Source organism: Narcine bancroftii, chromosome 4 (assembly GCF_036971445.1).
Source record: "Narcine bancroftii isolate sNarBan1 chromosome 4, sNarBan1.hap1, whole genome shotgun sequence".
NCBI classification, from domain to species: Eukaryota; Metazoa; Chordata; class Chondrichthyes; order Torpediniformes; family Narcinidae; genus Narcine; species Narcine bancroftii.
Window position 1 is genome coordinate 114,213,295 of NC_091472.1, and position 25,194 is coordinate 114,238,488.

Consider the following 25,194-nt stretch of genomic DNA (forward strand, 5'->3'; position numbering starts at 1 on the left):
AATGCAATGATCTTTATTTTCATTGAATATTTATGAACATGTAGTGTGGTCAATTATTCTCTTTGCTTGTGGGAAGGCAGAAAGTGCCTGAACTATCACTTAATCTTCATTGAACTCACTGCAAGTGAAATCAGTTCTTTGAGAACAATATATCAATGGCTTCTAACATAAGGCAGATCAAGGTCAGAATAGGAAACATGGCAGATATCTGCTAAAGCAAGTTTGAAAACTTTGTGTAAAGAAAATTGAGAGAAAGTTGTGGCCTTTATCTCTGTGCAGATCAGATCACAGTCCAGGAATGAGACCATGACTGGAGCTAGTCTTTCAGCATGTCACCCACTGATGATGATATTGGAAAACCTGTGCTTCCAAATGAGTTATTCACTCAAGAGCACTAGGTAGGATCTGGTGCCTCTGGACACATCTGAAAACAATCTCTTCAGATCTGTGTCTCCTATCCCTAATTCCTCACCAACCCTCAGTCATCAACCAGGCTGATCATGATGCCTCTCGTGCCAGAATGGAGGCACCCATAAAATTAGGATCTCGGCAGATATGTACTGGAGGAAAAAACTGGAAGTTTTAGTACTTTCTGTGGGTTTAGGGTATTTCCACAACCGGAAGATGGTTTAGAAACTACACAGTTAGTTTCTTGGTGCCAGTGGTCACACTTTGACTGGTATGACAAACAACAAATTAATGGAATGTGGTTCTAATTCTCTTCAACTATCCAATGATGGTCATAAAAATCAGATCCAAACACTTCAGACTGTCATTATGAAAGTGGCACAAGTCTACCTGCCATCCAGAAAGAGTCAAGTATTCTCACATAGAATATGTGTTTAAGTATCCCACTTAGTTTCTGAATGATGTGAGATCATCTGCAAATACTTGCAAGTATGTTCTATTTTGAGCAAAACTTTGCAAAAGTGGATGCTGTACGATCCCATTGTTAAAGCTGTATCAAACTATACTCAAGTCAAGTCGCCACTGTTATGTCTCTGCTTTACTTGGGAGGCTTATTAAATAACTTAAAGATTGCAAGATTCAAATATCAAAAGAGACTTTACTTACTGATCCCTTCCAGCATCTCAGGAAACTGTTCGCACTCTCACATATACATACATCCCACAGTGGTGCACTACAGTTACTACTGTGAGAAGGGTGTATTGCCATATAACAATTACAGTATGGAAACAGGCCATCTCGGCCCCTCTAGTCCGTATCAATTTAAGTGATCTCCTCTAGTCCCACCTACCTGCTCCCTGTCCATAACCCTCCAATCTCCTCACATCCATGCACTCATCCAACCTTCTCTTAAATGACAAAATTGACCCTGCTTCAACCACCTCTTCACCCTGAGTGGTCACTCCACTCTCTAAGTGAAGAAACTCCCTCTCAAGTTACTTCTAAACTTTTGCCCCCTAACTCTTAACTTATGACCCCTCATTCCAATCTCACCTACCCTCAAGGGGAAGAGCCTATTCACATCTACTCTGTCTATCCCCTCATAATTTTAAATACCTCTATCAAATCCCCCCCTCAACCTTCTATGCTCCAATGAATAAAGACCCAGTCTTTATTCATCCAGGCAACATTTTAGTAAATCTTCTCTGCACCCTTTCTACCTTATCGATATCCTTCCTATAATTTGGGGACCAGAACATGACATCACAAGTTGAAAAGAACTGTTCACTCGAGGTGCTCTTGTGGGGCTCTGATGCGCTGTTAGCGCCAGTTTTCTTGCACAGTTACAAAATAATTCACATTATCCTGACTATATAATACCCACCTTTATTTATCATTCATATCATGCTCACATGGTAAAGATGAGATAGTGTTTCTCTAGGACTGCAGAGCATATTTACATAAATATGTTAGAATAGAAGTTAAACATATTAAAATATTAAGTCTTACACAGTAGAAGTCCCCAGTACCCTATCCCTAAATGTTCTGGGAGTTCAGGAGTCTGATGGCTTGAGGGAAAAAGCCGTTGCCTAATCTGAACATAAGGGTCTGAGTGCTGCAGTATCTCCTACCAGATGGTAGAAGGGAGAACAGCTTATTTGAGGGGTGTGTCAAGTTCTTCACAATGTTTATTGCATTTTGCCTGCATCGAGTGTTGTAAATGTCCTTCATGGTGTGAAGAGAACCCCAATGATCTTTTCCTCTGATTTCACTATCCTCTGCAGGGTTTTGAGGTCCGAGGAGATACAACTACCAAACCAGGTGGTGATGCAGTTACACAGGATGCTCTCGATACATCCTCTGTAGAATGTAGTGAGGATGGAAGGTGGCAGATTAACTTTCCTCAGCCTTCGCAGGAAGTAGAGACGCTGCTGTTCAATTCAACATGTACTTCTGGTTGCTTTTTTACAAAAAAAAAAGCCCACAGAATTTGGACAAAATGGCATTTCAAAGCTGAGAAGTTTCTGATGTCAGGAAATTCTGAAAGATTTGGGACTCTTCCGAAAATGAAAAATTGAGGAGTAACTAAATCATGGTCATTTTTAAGGTGTTGAAAATGCTATGCTTTCACAGATAGAGGACATGATTTTGTTCGTAAGGTTCAATGGAAGCAACATAAGATACTCAATCAGGGAGAGAGTTCGGAACAATTAACAGTGAGAAAGTGGAATTCTTTTGTATAGGAAGTGCTTGAAGTAAATTAAAGCATGATATTTAATGGGAGACAAGATGAGTAATAGAAGGAAGTAAAGGTTTATTCTGGGATTTGCATCAGGAAGGATGGAGACAAAATGATGGGAATCTAAATGGGCAAGTTGAGACAAAATGGATCCTTTTGGTGGTGTAATTTTGTAGAGCATGTTGCATTGTAAAGGTACTAAAACATTGCATGGGGTAAATGTGTTATTGTTGAAGTTTGGACGATTATTTGCAGTGCTATTCAGGAGTTAAATGGTGTGTACTGTGACAGATTGGGAAACTTAAATCTTTGTACTTTGATGTGAGCAGATAAATTCTCATTTAATCCCTTAAGAGAACTAGTGATATAATTCATTCAATATTTGAATTCTGTATCCTGTGTGTTATTTTGAGAGTTAAAATTGCGACTAAGGGGCATAATTGGGATTATTTCTGAATTTCTAAACAACTGATGCCCAGGAAACAAGTGTAACATATGACAATTAGTCACCTCCTGTCATCTGGCAACTGTCCACATCCTTGCTTACATTTAATCTCACCAAACAAAAGTTATCATAGTCGTTAACAGCTAACTCAAACACAGAAGAATTAAATCAAGAACACATTCACCTCACAAGACTCCTAGACCAGCCCTCTTTTGTGGGAACTTCAAAGTAGAAGTTGCTGACATTCAAGTTTCTCAACAAAGAACAGTTCACACAGTTCAGCCAGTTCTCTTCAGTTCTTCCTCAGCAATGCCTCTGTGAGATTTTCTGCTTTCCTCAAAGGCATCAAAGCCATTGATGTGATTCATGGAACAAATAGTAAATAAGATATATTTTGAGAAAATCTATTTCTGAAAAAGGCTACAGAATATTTCAGAAAAGCTATGTAATTTATTTGTATTAACCTTGCTGCTCATTGGGTTTGTTGTCATTTTAGTTTACTTTCCCCACTATGTAAACACCCTTTCATTATCCAATATGATCACCCTTATTTCTTATTCTTCATGACTGTTCAGCAATTCTGCTCAATTCCATTTATAGAAGTGCAGTCTTAGGACTAGTAATTCTTTCCTGCACTGCTTCAAAGCAAGAAAATCATTCTTCAAATTCAAAAACCAAAATGTACATTTGCTCTCGATGTGGTTTCCTTGAAACACGAACAGCAAACTCTTGTACTTCAACACTCATGAAATAAAGGCCAACATGCCAGTTGGTATCCTAATTATTAACTTTCTGTGACAGCATTCTCGGATCCTTTCATACAAGTCCTGGTATTTGAGTAATCTAACATTTCCCTGCATTTGGCTGCAGTTGTATCATTTTTGTCCACTCACTCACTTTATCGTCCTTCAAATTCCTTCTGTCTCATCCTGGCAACTCACTGATCAATCTGTAAAGTTGGATATGTCAAACTCTGCCCTTTTATCTAATTAATCTAAATTCTGAATACTTAGAATTCTGTCAGGAATAACTTTGAAAAATATTGCAAATGGTGATTCATTTCTACATACAATCAACTGCTCATTTTAAATATAGATATTTTAAGTGGAAGTGAAAATAATTATAGTTAATGCTCATTCACTTTATAGTCAAAGCTGTGCCATAAACATTGTTCACACATTTGCTGGATCAACATTGATGCCAGGAATTCCAAATGTTCCAAACTCTGCTGTAATCTTTGCAAAAAATCAATGCTAATAGTTTCCACTTTCCTTGCTTGGGGAAATCTGCTTCATTCAGTCATTATTTGAAGTCATGTCTATGTTGCTATGTGTGTAAATAAGAACCGCATTTCCCAGCATGCAATGCACTGAAACCAAAAGTTGCATGTGATGGGGTTGTCACTGGATGCCAGTTGAAGCAGCTCAAGGACGATAAAGTCAGTTAAGTGTTAAACCCACATACAGTCGTTCTTCTCAAAAGAATAAGCATAACGTGATGTCAGAAATGTCTGAGTGAGTAAGAGAAGCATGGATGAGTTGAGTCCTACCACACTGGTGCAGTTTATTGGCAATCTAGTTGATAATTGGAAATGGTTCAAAAAGCGGTTCAAGATTTATTTAGAAGCTGGTGGAATGGGAGAGAATGATGGAAAATGGAAATTGTCTATGCTTCTGTACAAGATAGATACAACAGTTAAGGATCTGCACAGGATAGACACAACAGTGCATGTGGTGAAAACAGATAAGCAGATAACCAGGAGTTTCCCAAAGCAACAACAAAATGAAGTGGTAAACTCAAACAGCAAATGCATCTGGTGCAGAGATAGACATATTCCAAAGATGTGTCCTGTCTGTGGAAAGTCCTGCTATAAATATGGGAAAAAGAATCATTTTGCAAGATGCAAAAATCTGGTATTTTCTACATATCGCATGTAAAAGTTGATTCACCTATTTTTGGCTCCAGCCACCCAAAGAACTCTTGACACCTGATCACCATCTCTCACCCAGCCTCCAGTCACCTGCCCTCTGAAACTCCTGACACCCCGACTGTGGTCATTCACCTAGGCCCAGGCTGCCCGCCCATCAGAACTCCTGACACCACGACCAATCACTCACATGGAGCTCATCCAAACTTCTGACGCCCCAGCCACCCTTCCGTCTGGGCCTCCAACTCCCTGACTGTGGTTTCACGCGTAAGCCCTGGATTTTGGCTAGCCGAAGTTGTACTGCAATTAACTTAAATAGCTCAAAAATACTGACACCAATTGTATAGACCCTGTCACCTGAGGAAATATAATTGCCCAAGATAACTTCAGAAATCCTTGATTTTCTCGGCACCATCGATAAAGACATCATTAAGATTTGCCAGGCTAGATCACTTATTTGAAATAAATCATGGCTGGTTTCCTCCTGGTTATTTCCACACCAGTTTTGCTGTTTTTTGCTTTAAACTACATTTTCATTTACGACTACTTGTGTTGTTGGTAATGTTTAATGTGGGGGACTATTAAGTCCACTTCCATTGCTACAGAATTTCACCACCATTTCCCAGTTTTTTTCCATTATGATTTCAATGTCATATATATTTCCTCTAAGATAACTCTGCAGCAGGCTTTAGGATGAAATCTATGGCCACAAAAATACATGTACTTAAAAATGGTAAATACCCCAGTTCCTCCATTTGTGGATTGCTACTGAAGCAAGTTTATTCACTGGTACTTGATTTCATTTTCTAAATCTGTCAGATCAGATGAAAGGATGTTGAACAGAAATATTTGCTCTCTGAGGGTTACAGTATTTCTGTTTCCATTGCAGAATTGCAGCACCACACCCAATGTATTTTCACTCAGTTAAAAGTTGTGGGAGGAGGTGATGACTTTACACAGCCAGTGCAAGGGGGGGACATTCACAGACCATGCCCTCCCCAAATGAGTTATTGTGCCCCCCCCCCTCCACCCACCTGCAGGCCAAGCCTTTGGCGCAAAACCTTTTAAATTAATTTATATTTATCATATTAAAAGTAACCTTTTCGCTAATTTTTTTAAAAAACTTTATTTAAAGATTTTATCACAGTAATAAAAAGAAAAATTACATTTAAAGAAAAGATATAAAATAAAATAATATAATTACAATACAACATTAATAACCTAACTTAATTCAACCTAACCCCCACCTTTTCGCTAAATGAAATGAAATAAAATCAAAAATAAGAAAACTACATACGCTTGTGACGTCAGAAAGGAAGTAACATTGGTAAATTATTTAGATCTCCGACAGGGAACAGGATCCTGATTATGCATTGTACACATTTAAACAATTGAGGAAAGATTGCGCAAATTGGGATTGTACTCGCTGGAGTTTAGAAGATTGAGAGGGGATCTCATAGAGACATATAAAATTCTGGCAGGACTGGACAGAGTGGATGCGGATGGGATGTTTCCAATGATGGGAAAATCCAGAACCCGGGGCCATGGTTTGAGGATAATAGGCAAACCATTTAGGACCGAGATGAGGAGGAATTTCTTTACCCAGAGGGTGGTGAATCTGTGGAATTCATTGCCACAGAGGGCAGTAGAGGCAGGTTCATTAAATATATTTAAGAGGGATTAGATCTATTTCTTCAGTATAAGGGTATTAAAGGTTACGGAGAGAAGGTGGGGACGGGTACTGAACTTTAAGATCAGCCATGATCTTGTTGAATGGCGGAGCAGGCTCGAAGGGTCGAATGACCTACTCCTGCTCCTATCTTCTATGTTTTTATGTTTCTATGTAAACAATATTCTCCGGTCCTCGGTGCAAAAACATCCAAACACACAACCAGATATAACACACCCAAGCGATACATATGCAGTATGTAGATATAAATATAAATAAATATTGTTTAATAAATAGTAGAGTATCGGAGGGTTGGTTCATTTAGCAGTCTCAATGCTTGTGGGAAGAAGCTGTTTCTTAGCCTGATGGTTCCAGCTCGGATACTCTTGTATCCATTTCTGATGGGAATATCTGAAATATGCTCTGTGTGGGGTGGTAAGGGTCCTCAACAATTTTGCATGCCTTCTTCAAACAAGACTGGTGGGGGGGGGAGGGGGGAGGTGTGGAGGGAGTTCCCTGTGATCCTCTCTGCTGCTCTTATGGTCCTGTGGATTGATCTCTGATCCCATGCTCTACAGCAACTGGTAGTGTGATCCAGCCAGCAAGGACAATCTTGATCGAGTTCCTGTAGAATGTTGACAGGATGGTGGCCAGTAGCCTTGCCCACTTCAGTCTTCTCAGGAAGTGCCTTGTTGACAAGTGAGATGTGTTTGCAAGATAGGTCCTCTCTCCACTACTGAGTTATTGATGTGTAGTGGAAGGTGGTTGTTCATGTCCTTCTGAAGTCCACAATCATCTTTTGTCTTGTCCATGTTGAGACTTGGGTAATTATTCTCGTACATATTCTCTGTGGTGCCACTCATCTTTACTATTGTGTGATCTGCAACTTGATGACTCTTGTAGGTGGATCTGGTGTTGCAGTCACGTGCCTATAGCGTGAAGTCACGCGGGCTAAGTATATAGCCCTGAGATGCTCAGTGCAACATACATACATGTTACAGGCCCTTTCGGCCCACGAGCCTGTGCTGCCCAGTAACATCCAATTGATCTACACCCTGGTATTTTTTTTTGGAGGACGGGAAGAAACCAGAGCACCCAGAGGAAACCCATGCAGGTATGGGGAGAATGTACAAACTCCTTACAGACTGCATGGGATTCGAACCCCGGTCGTTGGCCCTGTAACAGCATTGCTTTAATCATTGCCCCTTGAACTTATTGTTTTTAAATTCTGCGACGTAAGCAAACATTGAGAGAAATCTTTGTGTTTGACCAAAGGGGAACTGAGATTTGCTCTCTCATGAAGATCTTTGAAGTCCAATGTGCCTGTAGCCCTGTCCAGAACCGCTGCAGCATGTGCGTTATCACAGGTTTGACGGTGGAAATCCAGCCAACATTTCTCTGTGTTCCCTATTCATTGCCCTTGAAATGCTGACAACTTCTCCCACCTGCACCTGCCAAATTACACTTGACAACTCATCAATCACTGTCAGTGATGCTGTGCTCCTTCAGATACTGATAAATTGGAAATGGGAATCTTATCACAAAGCTGTTCTGAGAATATTTTTATTAATCTTCACAATGGTTCCCTTATGACATATTTTGCCAGTTGTTGCTTTATTTCTGCTCTGATGCATCAGTTCTAGGGGAAACACTGTTTTGGTTCGAGTACAGTGTGCTTATTGCTTTGAAGTCCTCAACGTTGACACCAGATCCCATGAAGTCCGATACCATCATTTCAGCACAGGCAGCGAAAAGTTACCAGAAACATTTCTAAATTTTCTTCCTACAGGTGCAAGCTATTAGCAGATAGTAAGTCACAGGTGTACTCAGCTTTTTACAAAAGTGAAAAATGTAAAACTTTGTGACAATGTTTGTAAAGGGCAGATATTTAGTTTTTACATCTCATTGCTATTATTTTTTGCAATGTCATGAGGATGAATTAGAAGCAGGAATGGGTGACAATAAGAGCATGGGCTGATCTATCACCTCAACATCACTTTCATGCACCAACACCATATCCCTTGATTTCCTCACTGTGAGGAAAAGATTCTTTGTAGCTGCATTTCCAAAGCTGATTTAGGGAGAGAATTACAAACACTGTATGTGTGTGTTGCTCTTTTCTCAGTCTTGAAGGCTGCCTCCTTGTTTTGAAACTGATTGTAGACATTTGGGCAATGGAAACATCAATTCTGCAAGTACTCCATCAAAAACTTCAGATTTTTTTTGTTTCAATCACCCCTCATTCTTCTGAATTCAGGAAAAACTAGGTCTAGTCTGATTAATCTCTCATCAAAGACCAATGTGGTTTGGCAGCCTGAAGCTACAAGAGAATTTTGCAAAATATAATTTTAAACTTTTAAATTTAGACATACAGCATGGTAACAGGCCATTTCGGCCCATGAGTCCGTGCCTCCCAAAATACACCTAATTAATGTAGTGGGAGGAAACCAGAGCCCACGGGAAAAAGCCCAAAACTTGGGATCTGAGCTCGTGTTCCATTCAGAGAAGTGAGTTCCGACGAGGCCCAACATTTTAATAAAATCTGTACAAGTAACACACCTTCACACTTGACCTTGAAGCACTGTTTTAATTTGACATTTTCAGCCTTTCTTCAGCATTACTTGTGTAGCAGAGATGTCATTTATCATTTGATGCATCTTGTTCTGAGCAGATAGTTTTGATGAAACTGTAAGAGCAGCATTAGGCCATTTGGCCCATCAAGACTTGTGCCATTCAAATCATGGCTGTTGTATTTTTTTCCTAATCCAGTTCTCCTGCCTTCTGCCCATTACCTATGACACTCTTACTAATGAGAAAGATGTTTTGATACATCCTGCAACCTAGTATATTAACATGCTCAGACGTCTGAGTGGGAATAGGCTGTGGTGAAAGAGAGTATGTAGCGGCTCACTGGTGGCTTAATCGAACTGACTCAGGAGGTTCTGAATGACATCGTGATGTCACAATGCGATGATGTCATTTGGAACATGCGGGGTTTAAAAGCTGTGCGTGACTGAGTAATGACTTTTACTGCGACGACAACATTCTGATCATTTTCTCATTCTTTATTTCGCACTGCAACACAGTTGCTACATCGGTGACCCCGAAGGGCCCAAACAGATTTTGGACCCAACATGGAGAACGTAATAGTTTCGCTCAAACTGTCTGTCTTTCTGACCACTCAAACTAAAGTTTGGTTCGGGCAGGCTGAGGCACAGTTCCACATTCACAAGATAGAAGTGGACGCCACTAAGAACTATCATGTGGTAAGTGCCCTCGACCAGGACACGAGCGAGCTGCATGGCTCCTCCTTATTTGATGGTCTGGGGGTCCAACCCCCTTCGGAGTTAATGAACAGCATGTTGCCACTGGCAGACGGCCATGGGCCTTTCTTGCTCTTTGAGAATTTTTTAGAGCATATGGCAGAAGACATCTGCCTTATGTTGAAGACTTTGATAACCCATGCGACATTCAATGGCCTGTGAAACAGCAAGGCCCACAGAAATTAGTGCTGCTTCACACCCAAAGGCCCAGGCTCCACGAATACTGGCAACAAGGACGCACATTCCCCTAGACAAACATGACTCCGTGACAAGGTTACGTCGGCTGGCCACCGCAACAGCCTACTCTACGTCTGGGACGAACTCTCCCAGCTCAAATTTCTAGTCAACATGGGTGCAGAGGTTAATGTCCTGCCTCCTTCAGGCTTTGACACCTGTACCAGGAGCACGGGTCCAGCACTTACTGCAGTGAATAACATTTCGATTCGAACTTACAGCACATGGACTATACCCCTGAAATTCAGCGACAATAAGTTCCCACGGAAGTTCATTCTTGCTGCTGTGTCCCTGCCGTTAAACTTTTAGCAGAGTTTCCAGGCATTATCACTCCCTATTTCCCTACTGCAACACTCAAATGAGGCATCGCACACCACATCCTCACCCAAGGACCTCCTCTACACGCCCGAGCCCGACACCTGTCACCCGACAAGTTACAGCTTGCAAAACATAAGTTTCACAAAATGGAAGAACTTGAATCATATGTAGGTCTGATAGCCTGTGTGCTTCCCCACTACATATGGTGCCCAAAGTCACGGGAGGCTGGAGTCCTTGCAGGGATTACAGGCGTCTCACTGATGCTGCCACTGCGGACTGCTACCCTGTGCCCATATACATGACACTACAGCTAATCTTTATGGGCCTGGATATTTTCTAAAATTGACTTGGTGCGTGGGTACCACCAAATATCTGTAAACCCAGAGGATGTGCCCATCATAACACCGTTTGATCTCCTCGAATTTTTGAGAATGCCTTTTGGGCTCAAAAATGCTGCACAAACATTCCAGCAACTAATGGAAGCAGTGGAACGTGGCGTGGACTTCCTTTACGTTTACTTGGACAACATACTCGTCACTAGCCACTCCCATAAAGAGCATCTGCAGTATTTGTGTTTACTTTGCCACAGCCTACAGAGTTTGTGCTATCTGAACCCTGCCAAGTGCAAATTCGGGCAGTCCTCTATCAAGTTCTTGGGACATCAGATCAGTAGCCAGGATATCATCCTATTACCTAGCAAGGTGGAAGCCATCCTCAAATTCATAAGGCCCGATACTATCAAAGAACTCAAGGGATTTGTGGGGATGGTTAATTTCTTTTGTTGTTTTCTACCTTCTGCAGCTCATATTATGAAACCCCTCTTCGACCTCATGTCCAGCAGTGCCAAAGAACTCAAGTGGTCAAAGGAGATGACGGTAGCATTCCAGCAAACCAAAGATGCCCTAGTGAAGGCAACATTGCTGGTCCATCCACAAATGGATGTACCAAACGCCTTGACAATAGATAGATCAAATGCGGCAGTAGGCGGGGTCTTGAAACAGTACACCAATAGACAATGGAAGCCTAGCATTTTTTACTAGGCTCGAAATGTATGTTTTCTATTTTTAATACAAACTGAAATAGTGCTTACTTCAGCCTTGCCGTTAGGGTATTCTTTTCAGACTACAGAGAAATGAAATTTTGCTTTGGTTTATTTAGACCTACCTGGTAATGATCATACTAAGGACTAGGTTCCTGTGCAGGAACTCTTTATGGGAAGAGATAACTAGATGAACAAGGGAAAAGATTCAAGGATGTGCTGCAAATCTCCCTTGAGGAAATCCAACATCCAAAATGACTCCTAGGAATCTCTGGGTCATGAGCATCCAAAGTGGAGAAGGAGCTTTAGCATAGAAACCCCATGTGAACAGCAGAAGATGCACCAAGTTACAAGCCAAATACCTGTCTTACCAGAAACTATCTACTGTCCATCTGTGGAAGACTGAAGTTTGCACATTGCTCTCATCAGTCATCTTAGGAGCCACAAAACTGGAATGGAGGCATCATCATCAACCCTGAACAATTACCTAAGTAGAAGTGGGAGGCATATTCAATATTGGGAGCTTGCATGGCCTGACCAATTAGCCCAATGTCAAAAGTTTGCATCAGATCCAGTCAACTACAAATTGACAAATACAGCACAGTAACAGGCCATTTGATCCATCCAGTCTGTGCCAAACTATTATTCTGCCAAGTCTCAATGACCTACACTCAGACCATGGCCCTCCATATCTCTCTCATCCATGTACCGGTCCAAATATTTCTTAAATGTTAAAATCGAGCACACATTCCCCATTTCAGCTGGAAGTTTGTTCCACACTCTCACCATTCTCTGCATGAAAATGTTCTCCTAATGTTTCCCCTAAATATCTCACCTTTCACTTTTAACCCATGACCTTCAGTTTGTTTCTCACCTAACTCAGTGGAAAAATCCTGCTTTTTTTTTTACACATACCCCATCGAATCTGCCCTCATTCATTGATGTTCCAGGAAATTAAGTCCTAACCTGTTTAACTTTTCCATGTAACTCAGTTCCTCAAATCCTGGCAGATATTATGAAAGTAAGTGGAGGAGGAGGTAGTGTTGAGGAACAAGGAGGCTGCAGAAGGACTTAGATTGGGAAAATGGGGAGGGAAGTGGAAAATGAAATCCAGTGTCAGAAAGTGTATGGTCATGCACTTTGGTATTAGAAATAAATGGGCAGACAATTTTCTAATTGGGGAGAAAATTAAAAATACCCAGATGCCACAGGATCTGAGAGTCCTTGTCTAGGATAGCCTGAATATAAACTTGCAGTTTGAGTCAGTGGTGAAGAAGGCAAATGCGATGCTGGCATTAATTTCAAGAGAAATAGAATATTAGGGCAGGGATGTGATATTGAAGTTTATAAGGCCTTGACGAGTCTTCACTTGGAATACTGTGAGCAGTTTTGGGATCCTCATTTAAAAAAGGATGTGTTGAGATTCACAAGGATGATTCCGGGAATGAAAGGATTGCTGCAAGATTCATTGGTATTCGGAATTATTGATGAGAAAGTGAGAGAGAGGTTGCTACAAGAGACAGAGCTTACCTTAGTTGGCGCTGTAAAGATATGCCATGGCAAGGAATTAGCTCTGCAGCACACGAAAAAGTTTGATGAGAGTGCAAAAGCGGGTGAAAATGAAAATATAGCCATAACCACAGTGTCTGGACACACATACAAACAGAGAATAAGGCATAAGAAAAATGAAGACATAGCTGTAGCCATAGTGTCTGGAGACACACAAACAGAGAACGACGCAAGAAAACTGACGACGTAGCCGTAGCCACGGCTTCTGGACGCACACAAAAACAGAGAGCAAGATGTAAGAAAAATAAGACATAGCTGTAGCCACAGTGTCTAGATGCACACACAAACAGAGAACAAGACATAAGAAAATGAAGACATAGCTGTAGCCACAGTGTCTGGACACACACAAAAATAGAGAGCAAGACATAGGAAACAACAAAAGATGGAGAGACATTCAATTGTAAATGATGTGACACTCAACATGCACCAAAATAATGCTAAGCCTATGGAAAATTATGTTACAAGTGCAAAGCACAAAATCACTCTGCAAAGCAATGTTTTTCCAAAGGGAAACAAAGCAGAAATGCAAGTCTGCACACTATAGAAGAAACTGCCCTCAGTGACATTAAACAACCAAGTGTGAACAGAGTTGAGCAGGATAAGTGGAGGATGCCTTTGCATGCACATGGAGCAGATATTCTTTCAAGCTGGACAAAGGGGCAAAGGCCAGTTTGATCGTGAGCTTGACAACAGGGCAATGAAGATAAAGCCATACATCAATCCAAATTCTATTTAGCTCAATGCCTACAATGAACAGCGCATTGACACAAAAGGCACATGTGAAAGTCATAGGTGAAAGTTAAAGGTAAAGAGCTCCACCTCATGTTTTCAATAGTCCCAAATGAACATGGCTCACTGCTTGGTGACAAGGCATGTTAAAAACCAAGGCCTACTGCATTAACAGCGCCAATGCACAGAACAGCAAAGAGGAAATACTGGATCAATTTTCCACATCTTCAAGGGTTTGGTGCTTTACCATTCACCTATAAGATACAGATAAAGGAGAATGTACCACCAGTAGTGCATGCCCCAAGATGGATTCCAGCATCACTAAAAGAAAAGCTCAAGCGAGAGCTCGACCGAATTATGTCACTAGGAGTCATAAAGAAAATGGAGGACCCCACAGAATGGGTGAATTCAGCAGTGTATGTCAATAAGAATGGTGACCTACACATGTACATGGAACCAAAATACTTGAATGCCAATATAAAGAGGGAACATTATCAGATTCCAACCATGGATGAAATTACAAGTGAGAGGGTCGGTACAAAGTTTTTCATTAAATTGGATGCATCCTAGGGCTTCTGGCAATTAAAACTGCATGAAGATAGCACAAAATACTCTACATTCAATACACTGTTTGGCTGATACTTCTATAAGGATCCCTTTTGAAATTTCCTCAGCTCTAGAAGTGTTCACAGGACAATGGAGCACATCGTAGAAGGAATAAATGGGTACATGTGTATATGGATGACATGATTCTATGGGGATCCTCACTGGAACTATACAATAAGAGGCTCATCAAAGTGCTACAGCACATACGGAAGTATGGATTAAAGTTAAACAGGGCAAAATGTCAGTTTGGTGTGAAAGTAATCATCTTTCTGTGAGATAAGCTGTCAGAGGCCAGTATGGAGCAAAGTGAAAGCATTCTAATGATGCCCAGACCCACTGATAAAAAAGGGCATATTGAGAGTGCTGGGAATTTGGAACTTTTTAAATGTTACTTTATCTACTTTTCTGATACCACATCAGACTGAAGTTACCAATTAAAAATGTTATGTTTAAGCCCTTTTCAGAGAGTTTAATAGCAACAATTTATGATTTGATCCTGAAAATACATCCAGTGATTTCTGAAAAAAATTAAGAATGAATGGAAATAGAACATCAGATACCTTTACCTATAGAGACATGGGAAAAAATTCTTCAATGTGTGCTCGACACTCTTTGATACAGATTAAGGTGGTTCATAGGGCCCATATGTCCAAGAACAAGCTGGCTCATTTTTACTCCCATATAAATCCTCTCTGTGGCAGATGTAATTCTGAGGTGGCTTCCCTGATGCATATGTTTTGGTCCTGACCTTCCCTGAAAAAATATTGAAAAGATATTTTTGATATTATTTCAGCAGTTTTGCTCATTGACCTACAACTTCATCCTGTTACTGTACTTTTTGGATGACCATTTATTGACTCTGGCCACTTACCTGCTTCAGCTTGTCATGTGATTGCATTTGTTTCTTTAATAGCCAGGGGATCCATTCTCCTTAACTGGAAAGACCCAAAACCTTAATTCCCAGCACTCTTTCTTTTTCAATTTTTTTAATTATCATTTTCATTGGTAAATTCATTCCAAACCTGTCTTCCAAAACAATGTACATGAGGAAGTTGTTACAGGACAAATGTGAATTCAAGTGGATGGCCAACCACAAGGAAGAATGGGGACAAATGTTCCACCTCGGGTTAGATACAAAAATGGCTGCACCATGAGTGTGTGAGTTGTTAATAAAATATTCTTAATATAAAGGAACCTAAATTCCTTTATTACTTAAAAGGAACTTAACATTGTTCAATCTTTTTCTCTGTCTGTATCCAATTTTCTTTTCCACATATGCTGATTTTTAATTTTATTTTGTACTTTAGAAGCTTTATAAATAAAGCAACAGTGAAATTGATTACATTTTGGACTATTTCTCATTGTTGCAATATCTAAAATAATTTTGAAAAAAGTTTGATTCCTTTTTCGTGAATTGTTTACTTCTTCCTGCATTATGACAAAGCCACTGCATGCACTGGTGCAGATGTTTAATAGGCAAGACATCTTTGCAAGGTGTAAAATAATTAGTTGTGTGCAAGTTTTTGGACACTGTTGGATATGCTGTGATATAATTTGTCAAATTTAAACTTATCCTTTGCTCTTTGCAGGGACTACATTCATGATCCAACATTTTGAAATAGTGTAGATAGCAGTTATGCAGTAAAAATTTTCCAAGACACTTCTGGCAAGAACCGTAGAAAATTACAGCACTTAAACAGGACCTCCTAGTCTGTACCAAACTATTATTCTGCCCATTGATGTGAACCCAGCCCATATCCCTCCATACCTTCCCAGCCATTTGCCTGTCCAAATTTTTCTTAAATGCTAAAATTGAGGCTGCATTTACCCCTTCAGCTGGCAGCTCGTTTCACACTTCCACCACTCTCTGTGTCAAATAGTTTTCCATAATATTCCCCTTAAACTTTTCCCCTTTCATCCTAAACCCATGCCCTGTGATTTGTATCCTACTGAACCTCAGTGGAAAAAACATACTTGCATTTAGCCTGTCTATACCCCTCATCATTTATTATGATTCTATCAAATCTTCCCTCATTCTATGCACCAGGGAAACCAGTCCTAGTCTGTTTAACCTTTCCCCGCAAATCAGTTCCTGAAAGTCTGAGCAACATCAAAGTAAATTTCTTTGCATTCTTTCTATCTTATGGATTTTTTAAGTTAGGAGACAAAATCAGCACATAATACTCCAAATTTGGCCTCAGCAAAAATTTGTACAACTTTACCACACCAACTCTGATATTCAACACTTTGATTTATGAAGGCTAATATGCCAAAAATTCTTTTAACAACCCTATCTACCAGTGACACCATTTGCAGGGAATTATGTATCTGTATTCCCAGATCCCTCTCTTCTACCGCACTCCTCAGTACCCCACCATTTACTGTGCATGTCTAACACTGGCCTGTCCTTCCAAAATGCGACACCTCACACTTGTCTGCAACATATTACATCTGTCCTTGTCAGTCTCTCTGACCAGCATCCTGCAATTACAGAGTTAAAATGCTGCCAATACCTACATTTTGTAGTGCAAACCTTGGAAATTCATTTTGTAGGAAGACATTATTTGTTTATGAGCCAGCTTTTATCATGTGCAGTTGTTCTTTGCCAACAGACGACCAATAGAGTTTTCATTTCGTATCAGTTGGAGCATTATTGACCACAAATCTATTTGTGGAATCTTCCCTACTTTAACATCATTTGGTAAACTGAATTGTAAAACCAAATGTCAATTAATTTGCTGATAAATACAATTTGTACCCTGTTTTTGGAGCAGTCAGGCAGAATATTCCTCAAATTGCCCTATTACATATCCTGTCCTCCAATGAAGAAGTGCGGCTGCTATTTCCCACGATAACAGAGGAACAATATTTGGTCAAAAGCTACATTTCCTCTCTCTTCCAGTTTTACTTCTTCGTTGAGCTAGAAACTTGTGCAGCTGAACATTTGTACATTGGGTGAGTTAACTTTAATGCTTTTGATGCCATTCAGCTGTTGAAGTCATTGAGAAACTTTGCAGGCGCTGAAGCTGTACTACACAATCTGTCAACCTGTCCCATATCACCTCCCTGATAATTTGAAGTATTTGGAATCAAATTATATTCTATTGCTTAGTCGTGTTTGCAAGCATGTTTGTGTCATAGTTGCATATTCTTCCCTCAGGAATCAAACAATTATGCTTCTATCCCTGGACATATTCACCTGGTCAGGCCACACCTGAGGGAGAAGAAGCAGAGTTCATGTTCTCATCAAGACCCTTCAGCTTTTCTAAAGAAAGGTTTTCTACTTGAAATGTTAACTCTCCTTCTCTCCCACTGATGTGGCCACTTGCTAAGCATTTCCATCACTCTTTTATTCAGTTTAGATTTCCTTTTTTTCCATTTTCACATTGACATCCCTTGCTTTATGTTTCTGGTGAATAGGCAAGTGCTCATGCTATAATGTGATTGAACAAAACATGCTCAGTAAGTTGCAGGCTCATGCGATAAAAGCAGTCTGTAAGATAGTGATCCAAAACCACCAGTCTCACGGTCTGTCACAGATGAAACACCTTTGTAAGGTGCTCCTATGCACCAGGGAGAAAAGAGTCAGCCTATCTAGCCTCTTCTTTTAACTCAAGCCCAGTAATACTCCCTCATATCTTTACTACACCCTTTTTGGCTTGATGCCATCTTGATGCTTTTCAGCTTGGTGCCATCTTTCCTCCAGCTGGGTGACCAGAACTACTTAATCCTCCAAGTGTGGTCTCACCAGCATCATGGACAGCTGCTGCTGTACTCAGTACTCTGATTGATGAAGGCAATTGTGGCAAAAACCTTCAGCACCATCTTGTCTACCTGTGTCACTACTTTCAGGGAGTTTTGTACCTGTGCCCCCAAATCTCTCAGACCTACAGGACTCTCCAACACCCAACTATACAGTATACAAGTCCTGCCCTGATTTGACTTAACAATGTGTTTGATGCTATGGCCAAGCTAGTGCACCAATTCCTCAACTTTCTTGGCAGTTTTTATAGAATGTATCCTGTCCAGTTGAATCACAGCTTGATGTGGGAAATGCACTGCCCAAGGTCACATCAAACTGCAGAGATGTGTCTGCATGTTATGTCATCATGCTTGCTTTTGGAAAGCAGCTAACATTTTAAAAGACCTATCTCACCCCAGTTACACTCCCTTTTCCTCCCTCCCTTTAGCCAGAGGGAAACAGAATTTAAAAACATGCACCATCGTATTAAAGGTCACTTTCTTTCCTGCTGTTATCAGATTCTTGAACAGATCTCATCAGTAAAAGATGATCTTTCAATCTCACAATCCATATCTCATTTGGCCCTTGCATTGTTTCAACAATATCTATCCCTGTAACATCATGCTCTGAACTTCTGGTTTTTTGGGTTGACTAGTCTTGATTGCATAAACTAAAGCTTTTCACAGTATCGGTCAATAATTCAATTCAATTAATGTCTTGTTCTTAGTTAAATTCCATCTGCCATTCCTCGACCCATTCTACCAGTTCATTTCGATCTTGCCATAGTCTTTGATAATCTTCTTCACTGCCCAGGATGCCACCAATTTTGGTTTCATTCACAAATTTACTAATTGTCCTAATTAGTTGTCATCCAAGTCATTAATATACATGACAAACAACTGTGGACCTAAGAGCAATCCCTGTGTCACCCACTGGTTACAGGCCAGAAAAGCCTCCATTACTACGGTTTGACCATAAAACAAATTCTGTGACAAATTCCCTGGATCCTGTGCACTTTCACCTTCTAGATTTGCCTACTATATGGGACCTTGCCAAAGGCATTTCTAAATGCCATGTAGATGACATCTTCTGCAATGGCCCCATCAATCCTCTTGACCACCGCCTCATAAAACTTTATCAAATTTATGAGATACAATTTCCCCACAAACAATTTGCCCTTGCCTTTCCAATGCCTCAGAATTCCCTTCAATAAATCTCCTCTGACTAAGTTCACTGGTCTGTAGTTCCCTGGCTTGTCCTTTCTTAAATAAGCACGCCACATTAGTCTCCCTCCAGTCTTCCACTACTTCACCCATGGGTAATGATGATACAAATATCTTAACCAGAGCCCCCACAATTTCTTCTGTGGAACATAATCAGTGAGGTGCAAATTGCTGTTGGAAATGCTTTATCACGATACTGAAAGTTTTGTGGTATCTTTTAACTCCATGTGGAAGAGCTAGTGTTTTCTTTGTTTAGTGTCTCATCTGAATGACAAAGACAATTGAACAATGTAGTCAAACATTCACAATGACTTCCATATTCTTAACAGCTAGATAGAATTACTTTAGTCAGGCATGAAATTTACTAAGTTAAACACGAAAGGCTGCAGATGCAGTGATTGTAGTAAAAACATACTGAAAGGCTGGAGGAACTCCGCCGGTTTTTTCAGGGTCCATAAAAAACTAAGATATACTACCAATGTTTCAGGCCTGAGGCCTTCAAGTAATAAGCAGAATGAGCCAGAAACATATAGTCTCAGAATTCAGACAGTGCGGCTGGGGGAGGAATCCAGATCGAATATGATAAGGGGTGAGGTAAGAATTTATCATGTCTGTGTGAAAGGAGACAGGGAAGGGAGAGACACAGCTGGGGAAGGTTGGTGGGGGGGGGGGTGGGTTTAATGAAAGGCAGAAGTCAATATTGATGCCTTTTGGTTGGAGGGTGCCCAGTTGGAAGATGAATATGGTTCCTCCAATTTGCAGGTCGTCTCAGGCCTGCAGTGCATGAGACCATGAACAGACATGTCAGCAAGGGAATAGGGTGGAGAATTGAAAGGGGTGGCCTCTGGGAAATCCATGCTATTGCAACAGACAGAGCTGAGGTGCTCAACAAAGTGATCTCCCAGTCTGTGTCCAGTGCCTCCAATTTCGAGGAGACTACAATGGGAGCACTGGATGCATAGATAATCCCTGCAGATTCACAATTGAAATGTTGCTTCACTTGGATGGATATTTGGGGCCACGAATGATGCATGTGGATGATTGGTGGGGAGAGAGAAGTGGACTGGCAAGAAGTCAGACAGGGCGGAGAAGGTCATGAAATGGGAGTCTCTCTCTGAGAGCTTAGTGCAGAGTTAAGGGCACAGTATCGCAGGCAAGTGAATGGTGATGACCTGCAGATCATTAGTGGTAAAGTCTTTTGAGTAGATAAGAGGGTCAGAACTTGCACCAGCATTTGTAAAACTGCAGGTCATTAGGTCAGACTTCAGTTTTTGATTCCTTTGAGTCTTGCAGTTGGCTCAGTGTTGTATCTGTCATCTGTTTTCCAAGGATGGTAATTGCATCAACATAGTTATCTTTTCTTGGTTCGGGTTAGTGAATACTCTGTTGGTTTGAATTAGTTGAGTTATGCTTTAGTTGCCCATTCAGAGCCAGCTCTTCAGCACTTGACATCCTGTTTTGTGGAAACTGCCAAAATTTTTGGCCTGGAAGTCAGCCTGAAGAAAACTGAGGTCCTCCATCAGCCAGCTCCCCACCATGACTACCAGCCCCCCCCCCCCCCGCCCACATCTCCATTGGGCACACAAAACTCAAAACGGTCAACCAGTTTACCTATCTCGGCTGCACCATTTCATCGGATGCAAGGATCGACAACGAGATAGACAACTGACTCGCCAAGGCAAATATCACCTTTGGAAGACTACACAAAAGAGTCTGGAAAAACAACCAACTGAAAAACCTCTCAAAGATTAACGTATACAGAGATGTTGTCATACCCACACTCCTGTTCGGCTCCGAATCATGGGTCCTCTACCGGTATCACCTACGGCTCCTAGAACGCTTCCACCAGCGTTGTCTCCGCTCCATCCTCAACATTCATTGGAGTGACTTCATCTCCAACATCGAAGTACTCGAGATGGCAAAGGCCGACAGCATCGAGTCCACGCTGCTGAAGATCCAACTGCGCTGGGTAGGTCACGTCTCCAGAATGGAGGACCATCGCCTTCCCAAAATCGTGTTATATGGCGAGCTCTCCACTGGCCACTGAGACAGAGGTACACCAAAGAAGAGGTACAAGGACTGCCTAAAGAAATCTCTTGGTGCCTGCCACATTGACCACCGCCAGTGGGCTGATATCGCCTCTAACCGTGCATCTTGGCGCCTCACAGTTTGGCGGGCAGCAACCTCCTTTGAAGAATACCGCAGAGCCCACCTCACTGTCAAAAGACAAAGGAGGAAAAGCCCAACACCCAACCCCAACCAACCAATTTTCCCTTGCAACCGCTGCAACCGTGTCTGCCTGTCCCGCATCAGACTTGCCAGCCACAAACGAGCCTGCAGCTGACGTGGAGATTACCCCTCCATAAATCTTCGTCCGCGAAGCCAAGCCAAAGAAATCATTTCAGAGGAATAATTTGGCTGATGTGGGTTCCTTGGTTCATTTGCCCCCACAAAGTTTTTAATGATCCTGAATTGCATTGAGGCTGCACTGGAAAGTTCCCTCCCTCCCTTGTCCATTCATCCCTTCCCGCCACTCTCCCCCTTGATACCTACCCTTGTGACCACAGAAAATGCTCCATGCGCCCACCTCTCCTCCCTCACCACCATTCAGCGGTTGTTAAACAGTCCTTCCAAGTGAAGCAACCTTGATGAAAGGCTTAAGCCCGAAACATCAGTTATGTATCTTTATATTTGCTATATAAAGGACACTGTTTGACCTGCTGGGTTTCTCCAGCAGTGTCTGCGGACGTTCACGTTTTACTTCATTTGACTTGTGAATCTACAGTGGTTATTTATTGCATCTTGTGCTCCCACTGGACATAATCTTGGAGATCCCTGTGTAAAGTACCTTTGCTCTGTCCACTGTAATAGCGGGGATCTCCCAGTGGCAACCCTTTCAATTCCCAGCACCATTCCCAAGCCTACAAGTCTGTCCATGGTCTCATGCATTGCCTAACTGAAGTAACTGAGACCACCCACAAATTGAAGGAAAACATCTCATATTACATATCTTCCTCCCTTCCTTAGTCTCCTTTCTTCCAGCTCTGCATTCACAGAGCTACTCCCCTTCCCCAATCAATTCACAATTTTTTTTCTCTTGCCCACCTATCTATGTTCACCTATGACCTCTTGGTTGTTGGCTTGGGCTCCTCCTCCTGTCCCTTCTTTTCTCCTCCCCTACCACTTTATTCAGGTGTCTGCCTGCATTTAGCTCATACCTTGAAAAAAGACAGGCCCAAAATGTCAGTTATATATCTTTCCCTCATATGGATGCTATGAGACCTGCCTTGTTTTTCCAACAATTTTGTGTATTTACTATAATCACAGCTTCTGCAGAATTTCTTTTTTCATGTAATCTAAAATGCTCAATGGTTCAGGCCAAATTGTACAATGGCATCTATTCTACAGTGATATTTCAAAATCAAATTACGTATCCCTTGTAGCTTTGTTCCAGAAAATCAGATTGGAGCACTGTTGGCAAATGATGGCTGTGTTTAACAAAGCTGAACTGGTGAGTTTTCCTTTAACAGATATACTTTGAAAAGTCAGTTTGCCAGGGCCATATGGACAATTGCTTTTATAATACTCTCCAGGTGACATTGTGAAAGATTCAAATGTCTCTAAAGGTGTGCCACAGCAGGAAAATTAAAAGAATAAAACACTGGGACATAATCATTTAAGTCACGTATATAAATTATAACTCAATTTAGTGATCCTGGTTTAGATAATTTGTTGTGCACCACTGTATAAATGCTGAGGCAACTTATTTGTGAAAACCTGTAATCATAGATTCAGGATTAAAGCCCAGTTGTATGAGCCTACATGTCATGTCTGTCTTATCTCTTCTTTTAATAATTAAAACATAAATGCTGGAGGACCTCAGCAGGTCTCACATGTCCATAGAGGTAAAAATGTGTCACCAATGTTTTGGGCCTGGGCCCTTCTTCAAGGTATGACCAAAAATCAGACTGGCGTCTGAATACAAGGGCTGGGGGTGAAGGGCAGTGGGAGGAGAACCAACCAACAGACAAAATATGACAATGAGATGGATAGAAGGACAGGAAGGGAAAGATGAAAATTGATCTGAAAGGGGGGGGGTTCCATGAATGCAGAGCTGTAAGAAAAGAGACAGGAATAGAAGATAGAGAGAATGAGCTAGAGGAAAGGAGAAATAGGGGCAGGGGAAATGGAGAAGTCGATGTTGATGCCATCTGTTTGAGGGTGCCCAGATGGAATATGAGGTTATGTTTCTCCAATTTGTAGGTGATATTAGTCTGGCAATGCATGAGACCATGAAAAAACATATCGTTAAGGAAATTGGGCAGTGAATTAAAATGGGTTGCTTCTGAGAGGTTGAAATGGATCCAGTGTCCATGGGAGGTGTGCTGTGATGCATTCCATCACTAGACGCTCGAAGCATTTCATAATGGTGGAAGTCAGTGTCGCAAGACGGAGGTTATTGATGCCTGTTATTGTCGCCATCTTGGGTACCGGGATGATGGTGGCTGTCTTGATCCCTGAGAGAATGATGTACTGCTGCAGTGAGGTGTTGAAGATGTCTGTGAAGCGGATCTTGAGGTCCTGGCAGGGGCAACGGGGATCTCAAGTTCCCAGGCACAGGCGGGGCCTCGGTGGTGAGATATCAATGATCTGCAGTGCCGGCATTTCTTTTGGTGAGAATTAAACATAATTTTAATACTTAAAAAGCCTTACCTTGTTGTTTGTTGTTGCATAAACACTGTTACAAGTAATTTGTTGTTGCTACTGGGCTGTTTTTAAAAAATGATTGGTTCTCCGAAAAGCCATTTATCCGAAATGGCCCCAGTCCCGACCAATTTGGATAATCGGAGTTGTACTGTATTTCAATTCCACACACCATTGCCACACTGTCATGTCTATCCATGGCTTTGTGCACTGTCAAACTGAGGTCACTTGCAATTTGAAGCAGCAAAACCTTCTAGTCTGTCTGAGCACTCTCCAACCAGACAATATTAACATCGACTTCTCCAATTTCTGTTAACTATCTTCAGTGCCGCTCTCTTTCTCTGGCCTTCTTTCACCTTTCCTCCAGCTTCCTACGTCCTTTCCTTCCTTCAGTTACACAGCTATCTTTAACGATCTCCATCACTTCTCAGCTATGTTCTCATCTACCCTCCCCACCTGTATTACCTCTTACCTTTTCGTCTGTGCTGCTCCCCTTTCCTCTTCATCCCTCCTCCCTCCTTCCTAAACTTTTTATTCATGCTTCTGTCTGTTTTTCCTTTCCTCCCACCGAAGGGTTCAAGCCTGAAACATTGGTGACCTGCGGAGTTTAACCAGCACTTTTGTTAATTGCACTTGGCCCAGTGTCTGCAGACTTTATTTTTAACCTCAATCAGGTCATCACTTTTGAAGTGTTGTTGCTTTTGTCCTCTAAACAGTAAATGCTCTGAGCAGCACTGAGATAAAATGCCCAAATTATTTAATTTAATCATGGTGCCAAGGTCTCAGGATGAATTAGTGTATAATTTATATCCACCTCAGTTTATATGTCATGAGAAATACATTATGTCTACCAGTTCAAAACCAACTCAGTCCTGCATGGAAGTATCAGTGCAGTTGATGCATTCAGATACTTGAATCTGAGAGCTTCTGACCACCTCACTTTAACGTTGTCATAACACCTTTGATAAAGTAAATGTGCATAACATGGACTCAGAAAAAAAACAATGTGCACTTGGGCA

The 25,194-nt window shown here is 41.3% G+C and overlaps 1 protein-coding gene across 25 annotated transcripts in view; it reads left to right on the top strand.

The window, feature by feature from the left end:
• The window catches only part of plcb4a (phospholipase C, beta 4a), a 628,445-nt gene that overhangs the window by 287,498 nt on the left and 315,753 nt on the right, over window positions 1–25,194 (top strand). Inside the window, exon 1 of one of the 25 annotated variants that reach the window (XM_069932470.1) lies at window positions 17,435–17,461. The exons of the other annotated variants lie outside the window; for them this stretch is intronic. The gene's annotated coding sequence lies outside the window, so the exon portion shown is untranslated. Of the gene's footprint in view, window positions 1–17,434; window positions 17,462–25,194 lie in introns of those variants that run through there. 25 annotated transcript variants of the gene reach the window in all.